The 22,794-nt window shown below is 43.3% G+C and overlaps 1 long non-coding RNA gene across 2 annotated transcripts in view; it reads left to right on the forward strand.

The window, feature by feature from the left end:
- The window catches only part of LOC130682587 (uncharacterized), a 231,267-nt gene that overhangs the window by 184,887 nt on the left and 23,586 nt on the right, over positions 1 to 22,794 (forward strand). For both annotated transcript variants that reach the window (XR_008995836.1, XR_008995837.1), the window contains one exon: positions 21,092 to 21,195. This is a non-coding gene — a long non-coding RNA (uncharacterized LOC130682587). The remainder of the gene's footprint in view (positions 1 to 21,091; positions 21,196 to 22,794) is intronic.

Raw genomic sequence — 22,794 nt, forward strand, 5'->3', positions numbered from 1 at the left:
ACAATACATAAATGAACAGACATGGCTGTGTTCCAGTAAAACTTTATTTACCAAAATGGGCAACCAGCAGGATTGGCCTGCAGGCCATAGTTTGGTGATCCCTGGTCAATGAGGACAGAAGGATTCTATTAGGAACTTTCAAATTTGTTTTATATGGATGTAACCTGGAACAATACCAAGATCATTAAATTAGGAATGAGGAGACATGGACCCTAATCTTAGTTTTGCTGTGACTGTGGTAAGTTGCTTAACCTCTCATGCCTTAATATCTTCATCATTAAAGGAGTTTAGATTAAGTTATCTATAATTTTACTTCTAGTTGGAAAATTTTGGTCTCTTCTAAGTGTTGGTAGTTCTGAATAACAGGCTCTAAAGAGTACTCATCATTGTCACGTAGGGTTCTTAATGGAATGGTGACATTTTGGTGGGGTGTATCGGAGGGAGGGTGATGCTTCATCTAGGGTCTGCTTCCTGCCGCAGTGCTCTGCGTCCTAAACCTGGCCCTAGGTCATCTTGAACTGGAGACCTGTTTGTTCTCAGAAAATTTATATTCAGTCAGTTTTCTGCTAGCACCATTTTTCACAACAATGGCAGCAGAACCAGGAATGGCTTCGTTTCCTGCTTTCGTTCTATTGCCCCCAAGAACGAGCTCTTATTTGTGTAGCTCTCGCACTTTTCATTTGACTGGCTCTCCTCCCCTGTGGACTGAGATGGAGTCTTTCCCCAAAGGACTTAGTATAGTGAAGAGCACACAGTAAATACTTGCTACGTCCCTGTTGCTTTGTGTTCCGGGAAGAAGGTGATGGACCCTTCCCTCCATCACTCCACATTCAACTGAAAGACTGCTGGAGAGAGAGCTTGTGGGATAAACCGAAGGTGGGTAACAAAATCGATGCTGATCCCAACTATAGCTACAGTGAATGGAGCACTCCTGTGGATGACGTTGGTACTCTGCCCAAATGCCCTTGGATCCTTTTTTTTTTTCTTTCCACAATTTTTGTAAACACCTGGTCACTTTGTTTCCATCAGTGAGCAACTGCAACTCTTCTTCTGGAGGACTGTGTTCAGTCTACAGATCCTGCTTTGTCCATGGACTGGAGAGCTGAAAAGGGCCTGGAAATTCAGATACCCTGAGGGAGGCCTCAACCAATGACCACCAGGCCCAGGAATATGAATGGCCAGTTTCTTCCTTCTGGTGTCTCTGAGGTATAACTTATACTCATGAGTTCTCGTGGGGACCAGGCTGAAGCTACCTTCCGTGAGACTTTACCTGAAATCAAGTCTTTTTCTGCTTATCTCTCCTTTCTTGTCTTGCTTCTTCCATTCCCTTCCAGATTTGCCCTGGGAAGACTTTCTTAACAAATCACAAATACACACTAATCCTTATGTGAGGGTCTGATTCTAGGGAATCCATAAAACAAGAGCCCATTATGTTGCATCTACTATATTAGACATTTGGCACAATTTATCACTGATCCTCTCTCCAGTCCTGCAAGGTAAAATATTACTATCCCCATTTTGCAGTTGAGGAAACTTAGATCTAGAGAGAGAAATTACATTCCCAGGTTCACTCAGCCAGAAGTGGTGAAGCCAGAATTCCAAGTCTAGAATTCTAACTCTGTCTTTAGAGTCCACGTTCTTTCTATTCTGTGAGGTTTGCTCCAAGTAAAGTGAACCATTCATTCAGGGAGTTAACACAAAGGTGCCAGAGAATCTTTGGGCTTTGCCTCAGAGTGGCCTCTGCCTTAAAAAGAGCCTTTTCCCCATGCCAGGGCATGAGGGATTGTACCTCCTTCTGGGAGTATTTGAAAATGTGGGCGACGGGAGGAGTGTTTTGTTTTTTTTTTAAATACAAAATACCAGGCTATATAAAATGGCAGCTGCCAGAAATATTGTCCTTGTCTCTCTCTAAGTGTCAGTAAAAAATTAAGCTATGATTCTATCCTCTGCTGAAATGGGCTTTCCCAGGATTGGAGTAGTTACGGTCCTGATCCATGAACTGTTCATCACAGTGGCATTGGCAAATGTTTGTTCGTGGTAACTTCCCCCCAGTGAGCCCCTTGCATTTCCACAGCTAATGGTTAAACTGGACTTGGACTGATATTTGCATCTCTCCCAGCCTCCAGCCCTCTGATTATTAGTGCAATAAATATACAACATTTAATAACTCCATGCCTTTCCACTTTGAAACCATTAGTTGTCTGCAGGTTGACTTTGAAGAACTTCAAATTCAATTCATTAACATTTCCTTAAACAGTCCTCTTAACAGTGCAGGTTTGGCTTTCACATTAGGTACTGTCACTAATAATGGTTTTTACTTCTAACCTATTATTAATTAAAAATAAAAAAGAGCCCTCCACTCTCTCCATTTCTGAATTAGGTCTATATCCTCTCTGCGTGAATTGCAAAGAGGCCTTTAGAGTGTGGCTTGTAGTGTTTGATAATTGCTATCACGGTAAATAATTTAGTTGGTCAGACAGAGTGCACCTCTTTCTGCCTCAAGCGGATAGCTCAAGGCTGGGACAGTCGGGCACACCAAACCCAGGGCAGAGAGAAGCAGAGCCATGTGAAAGTGGCATTAGGAGCAGCCTTTCCTAGGGGATGATGCAGTGACCCTGAAACTTGCTGTGACCTGGGACATTACTATCCTTCCCACATCTGCAGCCAGACAGGGATGTCCAGGCTCCTGGAGCTCCCACGGACAGAGGCCTCTTTCCCCCAAGGCTTTCAAGATTTTGCCATCAAGGACAAGTGAGCAGGCACAGATCCTCTCCTAATCTTTTCTTTCCCTACTTCAAAGCCTTCTAAGTTGCCTCTGAGCCTGTAATTACCCTGGAGGTATTTTAGACTTGAAGCGACACCAGCAAAATTGCACTTCCTGGTCATGAGAGTCTACAGTTGTGTTTAATCAATTATGAAGCTGGTCACGAGATGGGGTTTTTCAGCCATAACCATTAAGGGGGAATCATGATCTAGTCTAATTCCTTGTGCTCAGGGTAAGGGACCCACAATCTGAAATTAAAGAAACACTAGCCACTTGATGTGGTTTAATTTAGTTTCTGCCTCCTTAATTAAAAGCATACCATTACCCACCCACATAACAGACTGACACTTTTATGCTAGACTGTAACTCAAGAAAAAAAAAAACCTGCTAAAGTTAGGTGGAGCTAAAACACTAGTTTTAAGACACCAACAGAGGCTCTTAAGCACTGCAGTAGGATCGACATTTATTTAAACTGGAAGCTTTAAACAAGCTTCCAGGCTATTTGGGAGTTACCTCTCAGTCGGTCTGTGTATCCCTCATCCTTCCCACTCCATTTTTGGCTGACTATCTCTCTGTCTCTCTTTTTGTCTCTCTGCCTCTCTCCATCTCCCTCTCTCCTGGACTGTGCCATGCGTACACACATCACAGTCATACATGTCTCTTTGCTTATTAGCCATGAGCCAGCCAGAAAGGGAAGAAATAGTTTATTTCTTGGGTTTTCCTTTTGGAGACCTATGTGGCTGTGTGGTCAGGCATGGGGAGTTTCAGGGAAAGGAATTTGGGACCACCCTTTATGGCCCTGAAGCCTGCCATGATCCTGGCCATGCAGCAATGAGCAAGAGAGGCCTGGCTTGGAGAAGCTGGCTGTGATGAGTGCGGGACCTTACAGGCCACACAGTGTGTCTGTGACAAACCACTGTTTGCCAGTTTTGCTCAGAGATGTCCACGGGCTTTCAGGGACTTACACTATAGGCAGGGGAGCTAATTCCATACACTCAGACAGGCCCCGCTAGGCCCTTCTCTGCTCAGATCTCTTGCCATGTGCTGCACTGTGATGTACAAGCCCCAGAGTTTGGAGCAGCCGGATCACCTGTCCTGGCCAGCGTCCTTGGCTCTCTTTCTTCTTGCCCCCAGCCCCACCCAACCTACACTCTTCCTTGGTGGCATCTGTTTTTCTGCTTTGGGAAGTTGGGTAGCATAGTGGTTTAGAGCATGAACAGCCACATTGTTGTGTTTAAATTCTCCTGTTGCAGCTCTCCAGCTAAATGATGGCATCTGAGTTTCCTCATGTAAAATGGGGATGGTATGAGTAATGACTTCAGATGATTTTCTGGGATCCAAGGAGTTAATTCAGGTTAAGTACTTAGAACAGCACATAGCAAACCCAAAATGTAATTAACTTTTAAAATTTGATGTCACTTCCCATTTCCTTACTTTCAGCAGTTCAGAGCTGAAAGATCTTTGTGATCGAGCAGCCAGACCCCCTCATTTCTTGAATGAAGAAACTGAGGCCTGATGAGACAAAGTTACCAACATACTAAACACGTTGAGTGGTAGAGTGGATTCTGCTTAATCTAGGGCTCTTTCTAATCTGGGCTTTGCAAATATTCCTCCTTACTCCTGACAAGAGCTCTCTGGGACTGGGATTGCTGTAAAGAGCAGTGGCTGTGAGCTCAGGGTTTAATCCCAAAGCCATTCTGACCAGCCTCACATGTAGCTGTTTGGTGGGCTCCTTGGAATGATCTGAACGATGCTTTGAAGGCCCCTGGTAACTCCCCTTTTGCTTCAGACATTCCACTCTTCTTAGTTGTTATTTTTGGATAATTGCACCAGGAGAAAATGAGCCTTCCTTTCTTAAAATTGTTCATAGTATTCTGAATAGGCAGAAAGCACCCCATATTTTAGTGTAAGTGAGATGCCTTGTCCTCTTAGAAGTGCATCAGAGCCTTAGGCCCCAGGGAGAAAATTATTTCTGCAGAGGGGCCAGTTGTGTGAAAAGAGCAGGGGTCTCTGAAAACAAGTTATTTGGACTCTTCAGTTTTGCCTAGGGCTAGCTTGATCCCATGCTTTCAACTGTCTCTCCACTTCCCTGCCTAGATGAATAATGGATTGGGAACGAATGTTTGGAAGCAAGCCCTGGACTGATTGTGTGACCTGTGGTTGGTAACAGGTTACCCAGATGGGTACTGGCTATCCAGCCCTGGTGAGGGTCATTCTTCAGGCATCTCAGACTTAAATCAGAAAGACAGGAATGAGGCAGTCCTTCTCTCCATCCCCAGCCCAGCCGGCCCCGCAGGCTACAGGCCTGGGTGGAGGTGACTCTGGAACCTAGAGTGGAGTCCTCCTTCCTGTCAGCTCTCAGCTGTCACCCTACAATACTCCTGTTATGGGCAGCTGTCAAGAAACTTGAATTGAAATGATAATCATACTCTCTGAGTGGGGACCTGGGGATGGTGATTCGACACAGGAGGTTCTGATTTCTTCATTTTGAGTTAGAAGTCTGGCATGCTTTTGTATGACTGGTGTCTTTGAGGACTGCATTTCTCAGTCCCGGTGCACAGCTCAGGTCTGAGATGGAAAGAAGGAAAACCAGTGCATGTCTCCTGATGTGATATCCAGAATCTAATTCCCACCGTCAAGGCATAACCTGAATCTAATCAAGAGGAAGCATCAGGCATTGAAAATCAACAGACACTCTACAAATAGCTGGCCTGTATGCTTCAAACATGTCAGCCTGAAAGACCAACTTAACCATAATATCAACTCCAGGTCTCCATTGAGACCCCTGATGGCTGCTACCCTGGAAATGCAACTGTCCTCTGTGTAAGATTGCAGAATTTCCTGTTCCCACCAAAGCCCTAAATGGTGGAAGAAAACAACAACCATGCTAACTACACTTTTCCCACCTTCAAAGGCAAGGACTCACCTGTCTTCACTGTGGAGAGGTATCTGGCTGGCCAGCTCACACATAGCATGTTTCACGAAAACAGTCACTGGAGAGCAAGTATTGGAAGACGCTGCAAAACAAACAAGCCATATTGATAGAAATCACCACCCTCAGCACAGCTTGCCTGCGCATAGCCCTGTGGCTGCAGCCTTCTGGCCATGGAGGGTAGGACATAAAGCTGTGCCATCCCTGAGAAAATGCCAGATTGTCCTCTAGGAAGGTTGGACCAATGTCTCCATAGCTTTGGTTCCTTGGCACGCTTTCTCTGAGCTTGGTTCAGAAGATGATGTGTTCTGGTGCTGGACTTGCTCTGAGACCTTAGGTCTTAATTTCCTCTTCTACACAATGAGAAGGAGGTTTCTGTGGTCTTTTCTAACTCTAAAATTAGATGACTGTATTAATAGAATATAACAGACTGTAAGGATATGTGTGCATTGAATGATTTCATTGGTTTGTGATGTCTCCTGGAAGGTCTATAATTCAATATTGTTTGTAAAGTGATGAGGATGACTTTGGGGTTAAGTCTGGGCATTTCATTCATTAATCTCACTTAGAAATGTGACTGCCTCAAAAAATCCTTATTATAGCATTCATTTGGATCAAGTTGTATACCTAACACAGAAGAATGCATATCGTATCTCTTTTACTCTAAAAAGGAGTCTATAAAATGGGTATTTCTTAATCCAGGCCGCAGATTCTAATGGTGTCCCACTACCATGTTCTTCATACAGACAAAAACAAAATCTTATATTCTCTGTAACTAAGCCCATCACTTCTTGGCTAAATGAAGCAGACCAGTAGTTTAAAACCAACTTTAGGTAATAGGTCTCTTTTAAAATGGAATAAAAGTGGTGAATCTTCTAAAATGTTCTTACATGCAAAATATGGCCTATGATGTTGGGGGCTCCCTGGACCTTCCAGAAGGCCTTAAATTGCCAGATCAGGAGCCCCTGTTGGGCAACCACAGATATGTCCAAGAGGAAGGAACACAACCGGTTATATGCTTAGGGGTAGCTTGAAACAAAAAAAGCTGCCTAAAAATAGGTAATTACAGTTTCCAGATCCTAAGAAGTCAGAAGGTAACTAAGTCATCTGTACCCGAAAAGCAGACCTTTCTGCCTCCAACATACAGGAACCTACTACTGAGTTCCTGCTGGGCTTGATCTGAGGCACTGACTCATTTCACAGAGACATGTTAGAGGCTCAGTGGGGAGACCCAGGTGGCTGCTAGGAGGTCGCACAAATCGAGCACCACCTAATTTTCCTGCACAAAGAATCTGTGCAGGTGGAGATCACCGCTTGTCACAGAGCAGAGCCCCACGGGGAATGCCTGCACACTAGCTTCCTGAGACACTGCTCTGTTCACCCCACATCCCTTTAGAACTCCCAGAGAGGTGCCAGAGTAAGAGAGCATGTAGGAGAAACACATTGCTCTGTAGCTCTGGAGTTGTCTCTCCATCCTTCCTTTTGAATTTTTAGTTGTTGACCATTGGCTGGGACCATATGGCTCTCTGTTGTTTTCCTCCACGTCTCCTCCCCAGCTCCGAACACAATGTTGGGACTGTTTGCAAGTCTCCTTTCCATCAGTCCACCCAGCAGCATATGACATCTTGGGGATTTGCATTTTAGTTTAATCATTAGCTGAATGTTTGGGGGACATTAGTCATAGGAAGTTAGCCTCATTCATCCAGATGCAGTTTTGAAAGTTATAGCTCTTCTCTCTCTACTGTAATGTTCCTCTTGAGCCTGCCTTCTCCTATTTCATTTTAAAAACACTCTGTTCTTCTGGAACTCTCAAATGAAGATATCAAAGCTAGGAGGGATTATTAATTCAGAAACTACATTTGAGTCTTCCAGAGGAGCTGAACCTGGCCAGAGTTGTGGGGGAACTGCTAGTGTATGGTCAGGAAATGACTTAAACCTGATCTTCAAGGGCCTGAAATTGCTCCCCTGGAAAAAGAGGAGGCATTTCTCTTGCCTATAACCCTCTGGGGAGACCTGAGTCCAGTGTTTGCTTCTTTTTCAATGCAAATGAATGAATGAGTTTTCTCCCCAGGCTTCTGGCCAACAGCACTGGGAACCTTTCTTGGAAGTTGGGCTGCTTTTTGAGTTCTTGGGTTTTGTTAGTTGCTAGACAGATGGCTCTGGAGGGGAAGGTGGGGCTTGACGTACTTTGGAAGGGTTTGTTTTAGATAGAAGGGAGGAACATTTTTCTAGGTGAGCAAATGTCATGAGTAAAAGTGTGGAAGTAGGTATAATAATGGATATTCTGGGTCCCATGAATGCATCTATCTGAATGAGCCTGAATAGAGCAGACTGGGGCATGGGTGGAAGGCTTTCTTGCCATGTCCTTTAGAGTTTAGTTTTATTGTATGGATAACTTAGAACCATCAAAAGCATATGAGTTCAAGAATTTCAGGATCGAAGAAGAGTCTTAGAATTGTGAATTAGGTAATGATATTTCCATAGCTGGTCTCATGGGAGTCCCTTTTTGGGGCTTTCTTTCTCAAAGGCCAATGATGATATTATCTTGATAATAAAGTTGTCATGCTCATTGAGTTGTCCTTTATATGTCTAAGGACCCCTTTTCAATTTTAAATATGGTTTAAGAAGTCTTGCTGTGACCCTCCCCTCTCCAAGTCGGGCTGTCAGGCTGCTTTGTCCCAATCACAAAGCCTTGACGCACTGACCTTGGAAGACATTAATCCATTTACTGCCCTGGGCGTGGTCCAGAGACAGCATCCTGCATCCCTTTTTGGCCACAGCCTCAGTGGCCTCGTGGCTCTCACATGCCCTGTATTTTCCCCTTCCTTTCCCTGCCTTTCTCCCAATCTGACCATTTTCCACTAACCGTCTCCCCTAACAAGAAAATGGTCTTTGCAAATCCAAAGAACTGATAAAGTAATCCCTCAGCTCACCTGCTTAAGATCCCACTATGACCCTTTTAAACCTCATTTTGACCCTAATCCTCTGATTCCTCCATTTTCTCTCCATCTATCACACAAGTGCTATGTATCTAGCTTATTACATTAACAACTTCATAAGAATCCTTCCTCCTTTCCTTCCTTCTCACCTAGCAGGAAAACATGCCCTCTCGATGAGCTCAACCTATTATCTTTGTGCCTATAATTAAACAACAAAGCATCTGTGTGTGTGTGTGTGTGTGTGTGTGTGTGTGTGTGTGTGTGTGTGTATGTAAGAGAGAGAGGGGGTCGGGTAGGGAGGGAAGGAGGGGTGGATCTAGCAAAGTGTCTCAGTTATAAAGTGGCCTTTGGAACCCCTCTGACTCCCCACACTGCCCTGCGTCTTTCCTGTGTATCTCTGGTAGGCTTGCTTTCCTGCACTCCACAGACCAGTGTGCCCTCTCTTCTCTCATCTCCTCTCCCCTCCCCTTCCATCTCTGCCTCCCACCTTAGTGGTCTACTGGACCTCATAATACGTAGATACATGCTTTTTGTGTAACTTTATGTAAACACAATTTTATTTTATTTTGGTCCAAATTTCAAAAGATGCAAAAGTCACTGTTCTACTCCAGTTCCCCATGCCCCCTGTTTTCCTTCATAGAGTACACCCACATTCTCAGCGTGTAGGCCCCAGAGATAGTTGCTGCATATAAAGGCAAATATACATGTATATTCTCTCCTTCTTTCTTTACATATATGGTAGCACTTGGCTTTTTTTTTTACTCAACATGTGAGAGGTAAAAATCCTTAACTGTGTGTAGAGTGTTCTCATTATTTTTATGATATAATATCCATTGTATAGATGTAATTTAATTTATTTAGCTAGTCTACTGTTGATGGACAGTTAAGGTTCTTTAAGTATGTTGTTATTACATTGAATATATTCATACCTATATCATTTTGCATATGTTTTGGTATATGTTTCTAGAAATATTATGGATGGGTCAAAGGCTGTGGCATTTTCAGTTCTGGTAGATATCGTTGGATTGCTCTTGGCAGAGATGGTTCAATTTACATCCTTCTAGCAGGGTGTAAGAGTGCCAGTATCTTTCGGCTCTCTATCACATCTACTTAATCTCTTTCGTCTCTGCCAATCTGATAAATGGGAAGGGTTTCTCATTTTAGTTATAATTTGCATTTCCACAGAGAAAACTGAAAGCATTTGAGGAGACTTTCCTAATTTTATCTCCATAAACATATCTGATTCTACTGTTATCCCTTCCAGCTCCACCTGTGGCACTGAAAAATGTATCCTCCCCTCAGGCAAAGACTGGTCCTTCCCTATTTGTCCTACATGATTCCTGTTTCATTCTCAGACGTTGATCATCATTGGTGAGCTCTTCTTTCTGCTTGCATCTTCAACTTCCCCCCTTACTAGATTCCTTCCCATGCCTTTCAAACAGGCATTAGTTGCTCCCACTCTTGGAATATCTTCCCTTGACCCCAATACCTCCCTCCAGTTGCCACCCTGACTCTACTTCACAGCTGAGCCACACAAAAGAAGGTCATACAAATACTTCCTCTTCCACGTCCTCACCTCCAGTAGTTCTTTAGTACATGCAAATGTCTTTTTTCTCTATCACTCCTCATTGTTCTTACTGAAGTAGGTTATGACCTCCGTGTTGCTCCATCTAATGTTGACTATTCAGCTTTCATTTTTCTTGATCTCTTCTTACTAGCGTTTGTCAAAGTTGATCTCCCCCTTCTTCTGGAATACTCTCTTCTCTTTGTGTTCATGACATTACACTGCCTGGCTTCCCTCTGCACTGCTGACCACTCCTCTTAGCCTCCTTTGTTTGTCTTCTTTCTTAACCAGGTACAAATTGTTGTTTTCTCCAAGACCCTGGTATCCATTTCCTCTTATTTTTTATTCTCCCCCAAAGATAATTCTACTCCTGATGATGATTTAAAGACCAATCACGTACAATAGCTCTCAAATATTTATCTTCTCTTCTGAGTTCCACACTTAAAAATACCTTTTTTAAGTAGTCCAATTATCACCTTTACATTTTTAATTGAATAACTCCCTTGCATTTTTTAAATTTTGGTATCATTAATATACAATTACATGAGCAACATTGTGGTTACTAGATTCCCCCCATTATCAGGTCCCCACCACATACCTCATTACAGTCACTGTCCATCAGCATAGTAAGATGTTATAGAAGCACTACTTGTCTTCTCTGTGCTATACTGCCTTCCCTGTGCAATCCCCCTCATAGCACATTGTGTGCACTCACTTATATTTTAAGTTTAAGAACTTAAAATATCCAGAACTGAACCCTCTCTCCCTGTATAGCCAAACGTTCTCTTTCTTTAGTGTTTCCCATCTCTTTAGGTGGCACCACCAGCCATGGTTGTATCTGTCACCAATTAGGTGTATCCTGGAAAATTCTCATAGGTCCAGTCTCATATCAAATATATAAACATCTGTGTTCTTTTTATCTCCAGCATATTTCTTGATTCCACCATGTTTTCCCATTCCTAATGATTCTGCCTTTATCGAAGCCACATCTCCTTCCTGGAGCACCATGTAGTTACTAACTGGTATCCTTGTTTTTACTCTTACCCATTCTATAGTCTATTCTCTTAAAACTGCCAAAGTTTCAAGCGTGCCAGTGTTATTAGCCTTCTGAAACCCTTTTATAGGCTTTTGATCATACTGACAATGAAATCCCAACTCTCCATCATGGTATGGCAGAGACTACTACTGGCCTTCCTGGTATCCATGCTCCCCTGCCTTCCTGAGTAACAGAATCTGTCCGGCTATAGGATTACATTTCCCTCCCTCCCTTGCAAACAGGTGTGGTTATATAACTAACAGTCTGGCCAAAGATACATAAGTGCAAATGTTGCCTGGGAGTTCTGGGAAGGATCCTTTAAGGAAGCCAACTTCAGGAACCCCTTTGGCCTGCCTTCCATTCCTCCTTCCTGTTGCCTGGTGCAGATGCACTAGCAGGATCTTCACAAGCCTTCTGGGCCAATGATGAGAGCCACATGCAGGGTGGCAGCGTAGAAAGACAGAAGGAATCCTAGTCCTGAAGGCCATGGATCTAGGATACCCTGGACTGCTTCTCTCTGGATTTCTTTGATGTGTGAGAGAAACAAGCTTCCGTTTTCTTCATGCCACTGTTATTTTATGTGTCAGTTATACGCAGCTGGCCTTAACGTTAACTGACCCATATGGCTCATGGCTGTGTGTGAGGATCTGGCCCCAGCTGTCCTCTTCAGCCTCATCTCTGGATGCGCCTGTCCCCCTGGGTGGCTGCCCTGTCTGCTGTCAGTGTGCTGACCTCACTCCTGCCTCAGGCCTTCCTACCTGTTGTTCACTGCCTGGGACGCTCTTCTACCCCTTTGCCTGGCTAGCTCCTGTCATCTTTCAGGTCCGAGTTTCAGTTGCATTTACTTGAAGAGAACTTCTCTGATTCTCTAATTTAAATTGTTTCCCTTGTCTCCTCACTCTGGTTTTTCCTTCAACATAGTGATTACAATTTAAAATGATATATTTATTTGTGAGATCATTTTTTTTTAAGTCTGTCTCTCTGCCATGGGAAAACATTTTTTTTTTTGCTCAGTACTTAATTCTAGTGCTAGTTATATAGGCCAGACCTCTATTCAGATAGTAATCAAATGAATGGAAGAAAATATAGAGTACAGTTTAGAAAGGGGGATGAGGAATCTAAGAGTCTGGGTTTTAATGTGACTCTTGACCATGTTACTTTAAGCCTCATTTGACTGATTTTAATGAAACTCATCGTAGAACATTCCTGAGGGGATTGAAGATTACTTGACCAAATAAAACTAAAGAACTCAGCTTAGTGCCCTTCACGGAGGAAATGCTCAGTATATACTAGCTATTCTGAATGAAGAAATGAAGAAATCAATGAAAACACATAAGGTCATCTTTGGCAGCATATTATCTGACCCAGGAAAGAGACGGGCCCTTCAGTGGTAGGCTTCTTTGCTGAGCTCACGATGCCTCCAACCAAAGGATAGTGGAAATAGTGTTGGCCATGGGCATTTTGAATGTTCATCTTGACTCTTTCAAAGGGGCGACTCAAAAGCCTCTGCTCCACCAAGGCCCTCCGTTGGCCTTTGATAGTTATTCCTACTGGATTCTATAGCACTTTGACTCACTCTCCCACCACAAGACACACACACTGTTGCTCTTCAAGCCCTTGGGTCTTATCATGTATCCCTGGGGATGCTAGGCTCCTGCATGCTGGGCTGTTTTCTGTGCCTACCCTCCCAGACTCCTCAAGGAAACCAACAAGGGAAATTCGTCTAAAAGTGAGATTTTAAACTTTATTATCAAATGTAGGTGAGAACCAAAACACCAAGAAGCGAAGAATGTGGGATAGGAGGGGGCAGTTGGCTTACTGTGTGTAAACTACTCCTTACAAGGTTACAAGATTTGGAGAAGCCACCTCAGAGTTTGGTTTGGTTTCATTAGGGAAATTTCAAAGCCTGGTTTGGAATAACTTCAAACATCCCCCAGATGAGCCATCTTTCCATTTATAAGATAATCCAAATTCTTGTATTTAGTAAGTTTGGAGCAGGACATACACACACTCACACACTCACCCAACAGCATGCTCTGGAATCCTGTAATCCTGGCTTGAACATTCAAGAGAATACTTGAATAATACTTACCTACCTCACTGGGGTGTTGTTAACAATTAATTAGTTAATGTTTATAAAGCACTTTGCAGATGTAAAGTGCTTGTATAAGTGTTAAGTATTATTATTATTAAGCAGAAGTTCTCTGTTTTGGCTGAAAATATTTTTTTTTGCAATCACACATTTAACTGTAAATAAGTCAAGTTTATTTACAAGAGGGTTTTCCTTTTAGGGTCACTTCCTGATATTATCATTTAACAAGTCTCTTTTATATTCATTTGGGTTACAAATAGCCCTGCCTCATCCTGGAAACTTCTGTTTGTGAGATAATTTTAAGAGTATCCTACGAAGATACATACACAAGAACACTGCCCATTTCTCCAGGAGCCAGGCTGAGTGTTTATTTCTTCAGTCAAGGACCCTGTGTTACTGACCCAGTATCCAGGACTTCCTCTGTAGAGAACTAAATCTAATTTAGTTCTAAATTGAAAAAAAATGCATACAGAACAGTGTCCTGTCAAATATGTCATTACAGTGAATTACTAGAATTGATGATGTAATAACAGTAATAATAACAAAAATAGGGATTAGGGGTATTTTGTTTTTCATTTCTTCACTTCCCTGTTTTCAATCTGTCTTTGTTTTTTGGGAGGCTGTTTAGAAGGGGCGGGTAGGAGGCTGAGGAAGAAGCAAGTGGCTCTGTGGTACAGTGATATGCAAACTGTCCAGGGAAGAGTAGCCTTAATGAAGTAGCAAACTGTCTCAGTCCATAACAACCTGCAAGTAAAGTTCTTTCTTCCAGTGCCTTAGGCAGTTCCATGAGTGTCACTCCAGATCTTTAAGGAACTTAGTAGACTATAAATCAACAAGGGAGATGACACTGGAGAAAGGGATGAAACAGAAGAGAGGCAGACAATGAAAGCTGCCGCTGCTCCCTTACCAAACAAAGCACACTGTGTTACTGATAAACCATATTCTTTGGCATATTTGTGTGTGTGTGTGTGTGTGTGTGTGTGTGTGTGTGTGTGTGTGTGTGTGTCTTTTTCAAGGTATGGTTGGAGTTGCTATTTTAGCAAAAGCTTAAAGTGTCCAGATCCTGGATCAGTACCATGCAAGTGTTACATCCTTATAGGTAATTCAGAGTAGGTAGGGACAATCAAGTTGAATTAGTGACATTGTAAGGAAATGAAAAGTCAAAATGCTGACCATATATATTTTATATTATTTAATTAAAAGGAGATAACAGTGTATGAATGAACCACAAATCAGATAAAAACGGCAGAATTTCTCATATTTAACACATATTTGACTTGTGGTTGTGTGACAATTTACCAGAACAGGTCTATGATGTCTCCAAATAGAAAATCAGGAGTGTAATTAAAAAATACTGCAGGGGAGAAGCAATATTAACTCCAACCCTGCACAGAGCTAATCAGAGCCACAGTTCCCATCACTATTATTCCTATTTAATGAGAATCTCCTCTTTTTTTTCTTTATCTTGAAGTAAAAAGGGAAATCATCAGAATTTTTATTTTAAATATACCATACACCTTTTGTAGAAGTAAAGAAAATGGATGGATTACCAACTCTAGGTGTCAAGATCCCCTATTTATTCATTTTACTGGCGCCTCACTAAATATCCAACAGTCAGTCATTCAGAGCTGTCTTTCAGGACAGAACTGCTCATTCACTGGACTATCTTTACGGTTGTTGCCTCATCAAAGATGAGCAGGTGTGGGGAACTCCCATCTACTGTGTAGTATCCCCAGAGTGACCCCCTAAACTGGGCAGAGAGTTTTCTCCGTGGATGCCACCTCTTCATCACCCACTCAAACATGCCCTGACAAAGTCAGATCCCAGCGTCCTCAGATTCCTAGGCAGTGCCACAGCCAATGGCCCACATCTCCGACTCTCCCTGCTGGGCTCCACTAGACTTTCAGATCAATTGGTGCATTCTCTACTTTCTGATCCTCACTTATTCGATGGCTGGTCGCTTCATCCATATCTGTGCAGAGGTGCTCACAGAAACCTCTCACCATACCTTGTTCTTCCACCAGAGCCAAGCACGGAAGTGGATTCAGTGACAAGTTGTTCACAATGATTTGATATTTCAGGCCTTTCTGTGCTTTGCATTGGGCAAGATTCTGTGGTATTTCTGCATTAGAATTTGGTCTAATAATGACACTATTCACACTTCCCTTAGGCCTGATTCAGAATAAATCCTCTACTCTTTAAAATAAAGTCTTGCATTTATACCCTTTGTTGCCTAAAATGAAGAGATTGTTTTATTGATTTTTACTTAAGGGTTTTCCTTGGAGCCAGGAAAAGGAACTTGACATCTTCCCAAGAGTAAGGGTTTTAATGCATAGGAAAAGGTGAGGGACAGAGGTTGGTGATTCCAAACAAAGAAGAATCTAGCTCATGTCCTTGTGTCCTGAGCAAGTCTGATGAGAGGAATGCCCGTGAAGGGTGGCCGCTGGAGAGGGAGGGGCCTTGGCCAAGGCAGCTGGGCAGACTGATTATCTGAGTCAGCAGACCAGGCACAGCTGGGGCCTGAGAGGATTTGGGAAACTGGTGCTGTCAAGTCCAGAGATTGATATGAGGATGACCATGGAAGGCAAAGGGAGAGAGTCAAGAACATGGTGGGTTTGGGTGGGAGACATGGTTCAAGAGAGAAGTTCAGAACTAAGACAGCATGGTGAGTGCAGAAGAGAGAATTCCCATTCCCCTGAAATACTGCCCAGTGGCATTGTAAGAATGGTCAGGGAAGCTTAAGGGATTTTCAAAAGGTGTGGCAGGAAAACGGAGGATAAAACTAAGTCAGTTGAATAAAGCGGTGTAGTGTACTGAGATCTCCAGTAGGAGATAAATATAAACTTCGTCTGAAGAGAAAGGATGGGATCAGAATTACTCTTTTCACAGATTTGAAATCATTCATGTTCTAACATTTTAATATCTCTAGCATTTGTTCGTACCTCACAATTCATGGCATTTTGGATTTAGTAAAATATGGACTAGCATGCAAGGCATAAGGCTCAAGAAAGAGATGAATCTCTGGCTACCAACAGTCCCTAAGGGCCACGAGGGGCAGACTTGTGCTTTCTGTTGCTTGTTAAGTGGGAGTGTTGTGAACGTGGCCCCTTTGCCTATCACTATCATTTTTCAAATGAAGCCTTTGGAATAGTGCGCTCATGCGCTGGAGCTCAGCTTCCTCTTTTTGACATTGCCACACGCTCCTTCTCTTTTTCCCACTCTGACTAGAGAAAAAAAGATAAGGTGGGAGGTTAAGTTAAGCATCAGCCCCTTGGAGAGGCCTTCCCACTGAACAGACAGCCATGCCCCCATTCACTTTCTATCACATAACTCTCTTTTCTTCTCATCATAACACTTATGCTTTTCTGATAGTTTCTTATTAATTCATTGATTAATTTTGCTGTGGTACACCTTCTGTGTTAGAATGTAAGCTCAATGAGCATTAAGGCTTGGATCACTAAAATGTTCTCTGTGCTTAGAACAGTTCTTGGCACATAGCTGGCTCTTAGGAAACGTGTGGAATGAGCAAATAAAGATATGACCTTGAAACGAGTTGAACTCTTTCCCTGGAGAGTTAGTGCTCCCTGGAGTAAAAGTAATGAGCATTATATCCAACTAATGTGTTTTAGGGTGTTCTGTGGGTTCCTCTACATTTCCCATATATCTTTTAATGAAATAAAAAACTTTATGACTCATGTGATTCTGGGTCTGTAAGACAGCAACGCCTAGAATATAGCCTAAGATTTTCCAGAATCTCAAATTAAAGCCTCCCTATCTCCCTGTCTGGGCTTAAGCATGCTGATCCAGCTTCAAATCAGCCAGCAGCTATTACTCACCATAAGGTTAAAAAGCAAGAAAACAACCTCTCTTCTTACAAGCAGACATTCATGGGAAATTTTGGCTTCTTTATGTGGGTATGATGTTAGCGATTCATATTTATAGATTATAAAATATCGCTCACTTATTTAAAATAGATTTATCATTAATTTTACACTAGTAGTTATAATTAATAGGTTGTCACTTCAACAAATTCAAACTGACTGAAAATGCTATCAAAATAAATTCACTTACCTCCACGTACAGACAGCTCTCAAAGTAGCTCACTTACTGCCTAGAGATGGAGATCATGCTGGAGAAATTGTGAAAATGGACATGAGTCATGAAACTAACTCTTAGCATAACCTACATTAATTCCTTGAACAAACATTACTCTCAGAATGAAATTAACCTCTTTGATTTTTAGCAGATCAGCTCCCATTATGTCCTCATTCCAAGTTAAAAGCAAAAATAAAAACAAAACCTGTTAACATTTTAAGTGTGTGTGATGCAGTCATCCAGGAATCATTAAGGAATATCTCTTACTAAATTTAAAAGCAATTGGGAAGGCAGGTATAGATAAGGAGAACGACCCTTACTTGATCATATTAGGGCCACCTCGGTGCTGCAGGGCAAGAGTAGTCTAGACGGTCATCGTCATCTCTAATGTGATGGTTCAAGGGTGAGGCTCGCTACAGTTAAATAATATTTGTCATTCCTTCGTTCTGAAACCTTTGTCCTTCCTTATTCTACTTAGAGGGTGAACCTGTCTAATCTGTAATGACCCAAGTGCTCCTTCACTCACCAAGCATTCACTGATCATCTACTTCGCGGCAGGTGCTGGGCTGGGTTCTGAGGATACTGAGAGTGAGACCCTGATATTTCCCTTCAAACTGCTCAGGCATGTCTCTGACTTCCCTGACAGTATTACTGCAGTGTATAAGTGACACTGGGTGTCTGAGTCACATGTGGAAAAGGAGTCATCATATGTCTGGAACATGTCTTATTTTCAGGCTTTTCAAAAGTGAGGTACAGACCCAACTACCAAATGGCTGACCAGCGTTTCCCTTTGGATCTAAATGTTTCATCTTGAATAGACATGACCATGGGGCTGGGTCATTCCTTGGCTACTTTTTGATTTGCTTAGCTCTGTAGCCATACAGTGTATCTGTCATTTGCTCCCTTTTACCTAGGAGGAACTTGAGGTTTAGAGAGCTTGCATTAAATTCCTGTGGCTGCTGTAACAAATTATCACAAACTGGGTGGCTTGAAACAACAGAAACTTAATCTCTCACACAAAGTAACATTCGCAGGTTCCAGGGGTTTGCCATGCATATCTGCTGGGGAGCCATTTTCCAGCATACCGTGGAAGTTAAGCCTTTGTGCAGAGTTAAGCCGCAGCTGGCAGAGATGGGGTGTGAACATAGACAACCAAGTCAGGCTTTAGAGTCCAGTCTCTGAAACTTCTGCTCTGACTGTGTAGGATACATGTGATCACTGAGTGATGATGAAGGCTTCGGTGCAACTATGTAAGTAGTTTGAACCAAGAAATCTAGCATGAAGAACTAGGATGTAGGTTTTACTGACAGAAGTATTTTATTACTATCTTCCTCCTGATTCATTCAATAAGGATCAACCAGTATTTACACTGTTCCAAGCTATTCCAGGCTCTGTGCGGGCACAGAGACTTAATGTTCAACAAAAACATCCACCATTCCTAAACTTCTAGGCTCACCCTGTAGTGGGTGGACAGAGATGGATATTAAGTAACACATGAATGAGTGTATAATCACAAACTGAGAGGGAGAGGGAAGACATAGAGCAAGGAAAGCTGGCCCAGGCTATGTGCAGACAGGTTTTAAGCTGAGTAGGGCAATAGCTAGATAAAGGAGAAAGGCGGCAGGAAAAACATTCTGAAGAGGGAGTGGCATATGTAAAGGTCCTGGGGTAAGAGAAATCATCAGCTTTTTAGAAATCGAAATAAGGCTGGAGCACAGAGTGAGGCAGCTTTGTCAATATGAACATTTGTTTTTAGGCATCCTACCTGGCACAGAGTAAGACCCGATGGATTCTCTATGTCGGCGAGCTCTTTGAGACAGTGTGTGTTAGTCATCTCTGCATGCTCTGGCCCAGGATGGTGTGTGGTACAGAGTTCATGCTCAATGCTAAGCTTGCTGGCTGACAATCAGTAAATGAATGAACAAATTAGCCTTGACCTTGCCTATGCAGGTGTTTGACAAAGCAGGTGAAATAGCCAGAGTCCTCTTCCAAACCGGGGGGGTGGTAGTATAGCCAAGTATATTCTGGCCATTTGTTACACCCACATGATTGTCCCGTGTGAACAAAGGGCTGGTGAGAGAGCCAGGAGTCAAAGCCTTTTTGCATATAGTTGTGAAAGTATCTGGGAAGCCCACTGGCCTGAGGAGAGAAAGCTGAGATCATAGAAGCCAAACCAGCTTCCTCCACCCTCTCCCTGCACAAGTGAACCCCGGCCCGGATGTGGCCGATTCATCCTGAGGCTGGAGCAGCAGCACCTTACTCATTCCTCTAGCTCTTTTGAGGGGAAAGAGAATGGGAAGTTTTCCTGCAAGCTGACCTTTACCTGTTGGTCCACTGTGAGGGCACAGCGCCAGGAAAGAGCTAGCTTTGGGTTTTAAAAAAAAGGGACAGGCCGTGAGGAAGTTTTCCCATCGTCTGCCCTGAGGATGTGACTTCCCTGTTCAGTATACATCGCCTGGGCTACCTCTTGTCAGAAAAAATATTTGTGGTATACATAGTTTTTGTAAACACTCATTTAGCTTCATCTGAGAGGGAACAAATTTCATTTCTATACAAAACCCACTTGAAAGGATAAGGTCTCAGAGAGTGCCTCGGAACCCATGTATTGAGAGTTCTCCTTGGCGTGGAACCTGCTGATTGTTTCAGCCGCACAAATGCCGCAGACGTGGGGGTCTGGCCACAGCGATCTCGTAGGCCGGGGTGGTGGCTCTCAGAGGCCCGTGTCCGTGACTGCCACTGTTCTAGACGGGAAGCCCTCCAGCTGACAAGTTGTGTCCCAGACTCTGCCAACATACCTGGGGTGTCAGCTCCATATATTAAAATGACATTTTAAATTTACTCTTAAAATAGAAATTCTACGCTGACCCACTAGTCTCCTACTTCTAGACTACCTTCCTTTCTGTCCTTGCTGTCTTTCCTCCTCCTCTCTTCTTTCTTGTCTTGTTATTTCTTTATTGTTGAGATGGCATGAGGTACTGAGAACGGACAGCACCGGGAGGGCCCCGACGGGCTCTGGCACTGAGCAGTTGAGTGGCCCTGCCCGGCCGCCGCGCCTCCTTGCTCTTCAGCCTGCTCCTCTGTGAGCTGGAGGGCCGGGCTCTCGGAGGGCCCTGCCAATCTCCCCGGCCTTGCTTGCTTCTTTCTCCCCAGTCTTTCTCATTCTCTCTTCTGGTCACGTTCTTCACTTCCATTCCTCTCCTTCTGTCTTTCTCCTCTCTTCCTTGCTCTTGGGATCACAAGTCGGATTTGGTGTTTATCCTCTTTGGAGAATGATGGACAGAATTTTAAAGCCTCAGCTGATAAGTTACCGGCCATAATTACAAGGCGTTCCACTACTTCGATAAGGACAATCAGTGCCATGATATCCCAGGCTGGGGAGAAGCCGTGGACTGCCAAAATGATAGAAAAAGGAATTCCTCTGAGAGGGGTGGCTGGATGGCATCTCTCTCCCTTCACATACCTGTGCCCTTATTTATTTTCCTCACATCAAGGGCATGGTCCCTATGGCCCCTTCTCAGAGGGAGGCCAAGAGATTCCCCATCTATGCCCCTTCCCAAGGCTCCAGCTTTTCCCCCCAACAGCACGCAACATTGAATAAACTCACAGGAGACCCTCTTCCTCCTTTCTTCTGCTCCTCCAGACATACCTTCTTTCCATTTTATTTTTCAGAGACAAGACTACCTTAGAACATGGCTTCTTCCAAGAGCATTTGGCAGTTTTCTTCCAAGCCTGAGGGGAGACTGAGAAGTGGTTTCTTCTTTTTCCTAATGCAGGTATTAAGCTGACTTAATATTCACTCACTTTGAAAAATCCCACTTCACAGAAACATTTTTTAACATGAGCCAAAGTGTTTCTCCTTAATTCAGCACAATTGCACCTAGTTTATAACCATTGATGTTAAATGATTTCCCGGTTAATATCAATTGGAAATGGCTGATTTCCTACCCCAAACAGTACTTAATGTCAATTATGGCAGGCAGGGCAGAGCTGTTTTTCAATTAACTACACCACTCCATTTTGTTTGCTGGCGAGTGGTGCAAAATACATGCACACAGAGCCACACTGTGAAACAGTGACACAGAGGGACTTCGTATTGATTTTGTTCCCTGTTCCTGACCATTGGTTTGGGAGACTGTGGTGGTGTAGGGAGTGGAGAGCTTACCTTTTCCCTTTTATGGTTTAATGGTTTAATGAGAACCTACCTTTTCATCAGAGAAACCTCTGGTGTGGTGATGATCTGTACTTTTTGGGGAAAGTACAACACGTAGTTATAAACAGTCTTGCTAGAGCAGAAGTCACAAAGATTTGGAAGGGGGTATGGATTCATAAAGAGGATATGACTATCATGTGGATTCTCTAGTAATTTTCAGAGTCTGGGTGGTTACAGCATAAGGCTGAGAATGGCAGCTAACATTTATCAAATACCTACTGCGGGCCAGCAGTGTTGTTACTTTGAATCCTCTCAATAATCTTGTTATAGTATATGACTGTTTCATAGATGTCCATATTGGCAGCTGAGAGCATTGTCTAATGCCACTGAGCTGCTCCATTGGAAGCTAGAGTTCAAATCCAGATGTCTGATTCTGTCATAGACCAGCCTTTGGTTCCACTGAAACCTAGTTGAGAATACCCCTGGTGCATAATCCCTAGGGTGATGTTCCTCAGGACACTGGAGAGAGTCCCAGAGGGGAATGGGACCCAGCGGTTTCTCTTTCCCTTGGTCTAGGATCCAGAGCTCTCCAGTCTTTTCTCATGTTGCTTTGTGTTTTTCTACCTCTCTCGGGTGTGGAAGCCTTTCCTCACACTTCTGCTCATGCTAATTCCACGCCTTTCAAAGGAGTACCTTGAGTTGTCCATGAAATGTTTCCTGACTGCTTTGTCCACCTTGGGCACTCTCCTCTGAACTTCCTGCACTCTTCTCAAAGATCCTTGGCTAACATTTCCATGCATGGCTGCAGAAAACTTTCTCAAGAGCAGAAACCATGCCAGAAGGAAATTCAAGTGAGGGGGCTAATAAGTTTGAGCTGAAATCCAGTTTTATCATTCTCTCCCTCCTTTATGCATTCAACAAAGATTTATTAAGTGCCTACTATGCGCCGGCCATTATGTTGCGGGATGTTGATGCCAAGGAGCCTACACCAGTGGAGGGAACTATGAAGGGAGAGTTTCAGTGAAAATATAATAGGTACTATGGGATGGCCCCAGACAGAAGCACTTCTCAGCAGGATAGGTAGAAGAAACAGAGAAGTTTCTTTGGAGTGGGCATCTGAATTGAGTTTTGAGGAGGTGGCTAAGGAATAGCAGCTAGGGATCAGAGGGGGATGGAAACCTGAGGGAATGGTTCTTCACAGGAGTTAGCAGCTACATGGGCT

Source organism: Manis pentadactyla, chromosome 2 (genome assembly GCF_030020395.1).
Source record: "Manis pentadactyla isolate mManPen7 chromosome 2, mManPen7.hap1, whole genome shotgun sequence".
Lineage (NCBI taxonomy): Eukaryota > Metazoa > Chordata > Mammalia > Pholidota > Manidae > Manis > Manis pentadactyla.